Source organism: Girardinichthys multiradiatus, chromosome 22, assembly GCF_021462225.1.
Source record: "Girardinichthys multiradiatus isolate DD_20200921_A chromosome 22, DD_fGirMul_XY1, whole genome shotgun sequence".
Lineage (NCBI taxonomy): Eukaryota > Metazoa > Chordata > Actinopteri > Cyprinodontiformes > Goodeidae > Girardinichthys > Girardinichthys multiradiatus.
Genome location: NC_061814.1, coordinates 28,953,354 through 28,960,894, shown reverse-complemented (window position 1 = coordinate 28,960,894; position 7,541 = coordinate 28,953,354). Strand labels below are relative to the sequence as shown.

The 7,541-nt window shown below is 38.8% G+C and overlaps 1 protein-coding gene across 1 annotated transcript in view; it reads left to right on the top strand.

Annotated features, from left to right (window-relative positions):
* The first annotated feature begins 5,880 nt into the window (after positions 1-5,880).
* Positions 5,881-7,541, top strand: part of eys (eyes shut homolog) — a 336,214-nt gene continuing 334,553 nt past the window's right edge. The window contains exon 1 of the mRNA XM_047352417.1: positions 5,881-6,083. The gene's annotated coding sequence lies outside the window, so the exon portion shown is untranslated. The remainder of the gene's footprint in view (positions 6,084-7,541) is intronic.

The following is a 7,541-nucleotide window of genomic DNA, read 5'->3' as shown; positions in this document are numbered from 1 at the left end:
GCAAGACAACTACAGGTCCTTCTCAAAAAATTAGCATATTGTGATAAAGTTCATTATTTTCCATAATGTCATGATGAAAATGTAACCATCATATATTTTAGATTCATTGCACACTAACTGAAATATTTCAGGTCTTTTATTGTCTTAATACGGATGATTTTGTCATACAGCTCATGAAAACCCAAAATTCCTATCTCACAAAATTAGCATATCATTAAAAGGGTCTCTAAAGGAGCTATGAACCTAATCATCTGAATCAACGAGTTAACTCTAAACACCTGCAAAAGATTCCTGAGGCCTTTAAAACTCCCAGCCTGGTTCATCACTCAAAACCCCAATCATGGGTAAGACTGCCGACCTGACTGCTGTCCAGAAGGCCACTATTGACACCCTCAAGCAAGAGGGTAAGACACAGAAAGACATTTCTGAACGAATAGGCTGTTCCCAGAGTGCTGTATCAAGGCACCTCAGTGGGAAGTCTGTGGGAAGGAAAAAGTGTGGCAGAAAACGCTGCACAACGAGAAGAGGTGACCGGATCCTGAGGAAGATTGTGGAGAAGGGCCGATTCCAGACCTTGGGGGACCTGCGGAAGCAGTGGACTGAGTCTGGAGTAGAAACATCCAGAGCCACCGTGCACAGGCGTGTGCAGGAAATGGGCTACAGGTGCCGCATTCCCCAGTCCTGGGCTACAGAGAAGCAGCACTGGACTGTTGCTCAGTGGTCCAAAGTACTTTTTTCGGACGAAAGCAAATTCTGCATGTCATTCGGAAATCAAGGTGCCAGAGTCTGGAGGAAGACTGGGGAGAAGGAAATGCCAAAATGCCAGAAGTCCAGTGTCAAGTACCCACAGTCAGTGATGGTCTGGGGTGCCGTGTCAGCTGCTGGTGTTGGTCCACTGTGTTTTATCAAGGGCAGGGTCAATGCAGCTAGCTATCAGGAGATTTTGGAGCACTTCATGCTTCCATCTGCTGAAAAGCTTTATGGAGATGAAGATTTCATTTTTCAGCACGACCTGGCACCTGCTCACAGTGCCAAAACCACTGGTAAATGGTTTACTGACCATAGTATCACTGTGCTCAATTGGCCTGCCAACTCTCCTGACCTGAACCCCATAGAGAATCTGTGGGATATTGTGAAGAGAATGTTGAGAGACTCAAGACCCAACACTCTGGATGAGCTAAAGGCCGCTATCGAAGCATCCTGGGCCTCCATAAGACCTCAGCAGTGCCACAGGCTGATTGCTTCCATGCCACGCCGCATAGAAGCAGTCACTTCTGCAAAAGGATTACCGACCAAGTATTGAGTGCATAACTGTACATGATTATTTGAAGGTTGACGTTTTTGTATTAAAAACACTTTTCTTTTATTGATCGGATGAAATATGCTAATTTTGTGAGATAGGAATTTAGGGTTTTCATGAGCTGTATGCCAAAATCATCCATATTAAGACAATAAAAGACCTGAAATATTTCAGTTAGTGTGCAATGAATCTAAAATATATGAATGTTAAATTTTCATCATTACATTATAGAAAATAATGAACTTTATCACAATATGCTAATTTTTTGAGAAGGACCTGTACTCTTCTCACTGAGCCACAGTCACCTGTAGTAGGAGTTTAAGTGTGCAACCCATGTACAAGAGGCTTTGGTCCTCGTCGTGGCAGTCCCGGTTGCATGTCTTCCCCCCTCTATCCACCCCTGTTTTCCGTCTAACTACTGTCAAAAAACTCTGGGAAAAATAAAGGCCACCAGTGCCGCAAAAAAACCATCTTAAAACCCTCCCAAAAACTTGCTGTCCATTTATTTGACGGACTGTTATGTTTGTCTTTCGGAAGTCGCTCTGCAGCAGCAACAAACTGTGCAGTCTATTACTTTTCATCGTGCAGAGTGACAGGAGTTACTATTATATCGTGCTCAAACAGTGTGACATGTTCAAGTCCTGTACAACTTTTAAAAACAGCACTGCTTTTTCCATGCTTAAAATGGGAAAAAGCCTAATTCAGACCTCATCAGGCTGTTTCTATTGTTTCTCCTTTGGTTCTGATTAAAGTGGTAGGTCACCATGGTGCTCCCAACTATTGGATTCATCTCAATTTCCTGTTACCTCTTAGACAAAAGTTAAGTGTTAAAATTCTAAATTACGCCATTAAAAATTTTAGTTTGGATAAGGTCCTGATAAGGTCCTGATAATTTCTAGAGTTTTACTCTGATATTAATGTTTTAAGAGTTAATTTCTTGGTCAGTAAAATTCCTTCTTTAATACTAAGTGTAGTGTGTAGATTAGAACTGGTGTTTGTTTTTGTTAGCAGGTTGTTTATGTTTCTTTTGTTTAATTAATTTAATTCAACACCAGTGAGTAGCTATTACCTCATTTATAAATGAATATATTGCTTGTAACAATACTGAGCTTGTATCTTCATGTTTTCATTTAAATTAATGTAATTTTTGCATTTATTTAGAAATATTTTAGTGCAATTGACATCAAACAATGGAGATTAACTTTGATTATTTATGACACTAACTGATTTATAAAAAATATAATATATTAAAATTATTAAATTAAATTTAATTATTATAATACATAATAATTTCATTTAGTTTGACTTCACTACATAATACAATTTTAAGAGACACATATATGCCAGAGCAGCTAATTCAGTAACTTTTCTAACAATTATGTCTTCATGATTACAGTATTTTTAAGTGGTTCATTTTGTCTTATAGGATAAATACACTGATTATAAAATAATAGAATTTCATCCTGTGAGAGCTCTTACAATTCATGGCCATGCATCCATGCCAGGGTGTACAACATTTGGAGATTTGGAGTGATGAGTGTAGTTTGCCAAGCTATATAGATAAATGCTGGCTTTTCTCAGTGATACATTCTCATAAAAAGCACTGAAGGTCAATATTTCTGTGTATAATGAAGCTACCTTAAGCTGCAGGAAATATGGCCGATGCTGCACGCAAAAGGGCAGCTCGTTAATCTAGTCGCAGTGGGGGAGGAAACCAAAGTTGAGAACTTAAGCGCCTTTTCTCTGAGATGAGCATATGAGATAGAATATGTCAGCCCTTAAGGTCAGGCAGGTGCTTCATTCTGATGTATTTTGATAAGAACAGCTATCCTACAAATCCTCCTGAAATTATTTGAAACTGTCTACTGACAACATGATTTGCAGAGCTCTTTAAGGGAGAGCGCCTGTGGGGTCCCGTGTGAGAGAGCAGCACCAAACACAGCTGGTCTTGAATCTTTTTTTTTTTTGCAAATGCTTTGGTGAGGAAGGAATAAAAGAAAAATAAGGTGTCAGTGACCTTTATGAAAACATCTTATTCTTACTCACTTTAAAGTAGGTCAATGTTAGTTTTTTGTACATGTGGCCATGAAAACATTATTGATTGTAGTAATAACCCCATCTTATTTACATTTTAGAAAAGAAACTTTTTTCAACCATTATTGACACTATTTGTTTTTTACTTTTGCAAATATGTTTTAATGAAACACATTAATGCCACAAGATTGTTGACAAAAATGAATCATCTGAGTCATCCATGCAAATGCCATGGGCTCCCTTCAAATGATGATGGAAAATGTTTCTCTAAATAACTTTAGAGGAAACCTTGATCACTTCGAGACCCGCATCTAGCCTATGAAAGGGCACATGGAGGCTATAGAGGAGTCAGGGCTGGGGATGTTAATGTCCAACACTTTTTCTCCTTCAGTAGCACACTACTGAATTGCCCTGAAGCAAGGCACTTAACCCCTTGCTTTATACTGCTTTTCATCAACCACTAGCAGAAGACTGATTGCTGCACAGCTCCCTAGTGTGAGTATACATGTACAGTGAATGGGGATGTAGGTCAATGCAAAAGACATTGCAAACAAGCTGTCAAAATATTCCCTAAGCAAATACACATTAGAAATAACATAAATATAGTGCCAAAACAGATACTCTCCTTGCTGCCTATGTGAGTTTTGTATGTGTGAAGTAAACTTTACCGTGTACTACACAAGAAAGTGTGGATTCTCTGCTGGTTTTCCTAATGGTAAAAAGTGAAGGTAACATAACCAGCACCACCAAAATCAGTAGGAGCTGATTAACCTAATGATACCCAAGCTGTTAAAAAAACATTTTAAAATTCAGTCAGTGAATATCTGTGCTGCATAGTTAGAAAAAAAAAAACAACATTCTGCCCTATGGATCGGATATACTTCTGCAAACTGTACTTTAGAATATTTATTAAAACTAAATTAACAAAAAAATAAACCTTAAATGAAACCAGATTTATATTTGCCCACAAAACATTTGATATCTCTGGAACTTTTCCACATTTTTTTCATATTAAAGCCACAAACCCCAATGTGTTTTAACAAGAATTTAGGTGACAGACCAAAGTAGTCAATGACTGTGAAATGGGAGGGAAGGGATACTTTGTTTTCAAAGGTGTATAGAAAAAAATCAGAAAAGTGTGGTTCGACGTATTCAACCGCCCCAGGTAAATACTTTTTCGAACAACCTTGTTCTTCCTCCCACAAGACTTTTGAGGTATGCCTTCCAACTTTGCACACCAAGAAACTTTTTTTTACCCGTTCCTATTTGTAAAAACCACAAATTTACTCAAATTTTATAGAAAGCATTTGTGAAGATCCATCTTTAAGTCTTGTCTCATATTTTTAATTGGATTTTGGTGTGGTCTTTGTTCTAAACCATTCTATTGTAGAGCTACCTGTAAGTCTGGGGAGAAAAGGTAAATATTTGGCCCTATGTCAATTCTCTTGGGGTCTCTAAAAGGTTTGTTTTCTTTCAGAAATGCCCTGTACCATTAGCCTCTATTCAACTTCTTATCAAATCTCACCAGCTTCTTTGTCCCTGCTAAAAAAAAATATCCCCACACCACAATGCTGCCAACATCATATTTCGCAGAGGGGCTGGTGTGTTCAGGTACATGTACAATATTTGTTACTCCACACAACAATTTCTGTTTAGGTTAAAAGTTTGATTTTGGTCTCATCTGAACAGACTTTTCCCCCCCACATGTTTGCTGTGTCACGTAGGTGAATTGTGGCAAACTAAATTAGACCTTTAACAGTTTTCTTTAAAAAAATTGCTTTCTGTTTCATAAAGGCCAGATCTGTTGAAGGCATTACTGATAATTGCCATGTCAATACATTATTTTACCTAAGCTGTGGATCTCTGCAGCTCCTCATAAGTTACTAGTCTCTAAGTTGCTTATCTGAGTAATGCTGTCTTTGCTCTGGCCTGCCAGTTTAGGTGGATGGGCATATATTGGTAGGTTTCCAGTTGTGAAACATTCTTTCCATTTTTGGAAGATGGGTTTAACAGTGCTTACTGAGATGTTCAAAGCTTGGAAATTGTTTTGTTTTAAACCTTGATTTAAATTTGTGTGTAACTCATCTATCTATCTATCAATCTATCTATCTATCTATCTATCTATCTATCTATCTATCTATCTATCTATCTATCTATCTATCTATCTATCTATCTATCTATCTATCTATCTATCTATCTATCTATCTATCTATCTATCTATCTATCTATCTATCTATCTATCTATCTATCTATCTATCTATCTATCTATCTATCTATCTATCTATCTATCTATCTATCTATCTATCTATCTATCTATCTATCTATCTATCTATCTATCTATCTATCTATCTATCTATCTATCTATCTATCTATCTATCTATTCTTGCAGGTTAAACAGATAATACGATCGTTTTCATTTACTGTTGTTTACACAAGACAATGACTGGGCTCGGCTGCTGAATCTTTGGTTAAGCCTGATAAAATAATCAATCAGGCAGGCTGTCTCGACCCCGCCCCACGCAGTACTGTCCTGTCACAGAGGGTGCGCGCCTCCAGCACCTCAGCGTCTGATCACACTTTGCTTAGGGGCCTGTGCTTTTGCGTGCGCGCGCGCGCGCGGTCGCCGATTGAGTTGTCTTTCACTTCCCACGGAGAGAAACATCTTTGCAGCCTCTGAATCTGAAAACTGCCCTCCCAAAACGATGTTGCAAGTCTCCGTCCCCGGGCGGAACACATTTGCAGCTTGATGGTGAGCATGCGCTCTTGCAGAGCAAACTTACCAGTGTAATTAACGTTGAGCAGCTGAGACGTAGTTTGCAGCGTTGAATACGGCAGATGGTCCATGTGTGTACCCTAGATGTCAGATTACCGTAGCCTATAGTAAATCCCGGGCCCAGCGTTTTCAGAATGAGCGCAGACAGACGCGTTGGATGAGTGTAATGCTACAGTAAGCTGTTGTTTAACGCTGTTATTTTGGCTCCAGGCCCTAACCAGCTTTTACGCAAGTGGAGACAGTCCAGGGTAGACTTTAACCAACCAAAACTGATTTAAAGTCCTTTAAACTCTCACACAATAAGGCTTACCTGTTGAAAGTGGTAGAGCCTCAGGATGTGCAGACAAAGGCATTATGGTATAAACTTACCAATGCACAATAACCCCTGCAGAGACTTGATGTAAATCTACAGGGAGTTTCTGAGTGAGGCATCCTCCACACTGCTCAAGGCGATCAATAATCAAACACTCACATAGTGTGGGGTGCTAATGGAGCTCAGCATTAGGGCATGATCAGGGATGTCTTCAAGGATTAATGTTGAAGACTTTTGTTCATGTTAGGCTCGTAGACCTGTTGTAACAGATTTTAAAAACACTCTACCCCTAGTTTACCTCTTTCTTAATTTAACAGTATATCTATTGTTGCAATATCTGAAAGTGTATACACCAATCAGCCATAACATTAAGATGATCTACGTAATGTTTTGTTGGTTCCCCCTTTTGGTACCAAAACAGCCTAGATCGGTTGAGACATGAGCTCCTCTAAATCCCTGACCTCCATAGATCAGATTTGTTTCTGAAGTACATCCCACATATTCTCAGCTGTGTTTGGAGGCAGGGTCAACACCTCAGATTTGTTATTGTGCTCCATTTCTGCTTAGTGGCAGGGTGTATGATCCTGCTGAAAGAGGCTACAGCTATCAGAGAATGTTATTTCCATGAAATGGTGTGTATGGGCTGCAACAATGCTCATTTAGGTGGTAAATGTCAGTTTAGCACCAATGGATGTGATTGACACATGGATGCAGGTAACGAAGGTTTCCTTGCAGAAGTTGCCCAACACATCACAATGTATCCACTGGTTTGCCCTTTTTACACTGTGAGTTCGGGTGCCATGTGCTCCCTAGGTAAGTAATGCATGATTAAAAAAATATATGATTCATCAGAGCAGGCTACCATCCTCCACTGCTGACATGATAAAGAGACACTCTGTGTTACCCACTTCATCTGTCACAATGTTACGTCTGATTGGTGTCGTATTTAATTATTATAGATCTGTATTTATATAGATCTATTCTTACCATTTTTCCAAATTTTTTATTTATTTATTTCACAAATCTCTGCACTGAATATTTTAAGGTGGAAAAAAAGGAAAGTAATTGAAGCGACCAATGCAGCAAAACTTTTAATTCATCTGTTGACAGTAGGAAATTCA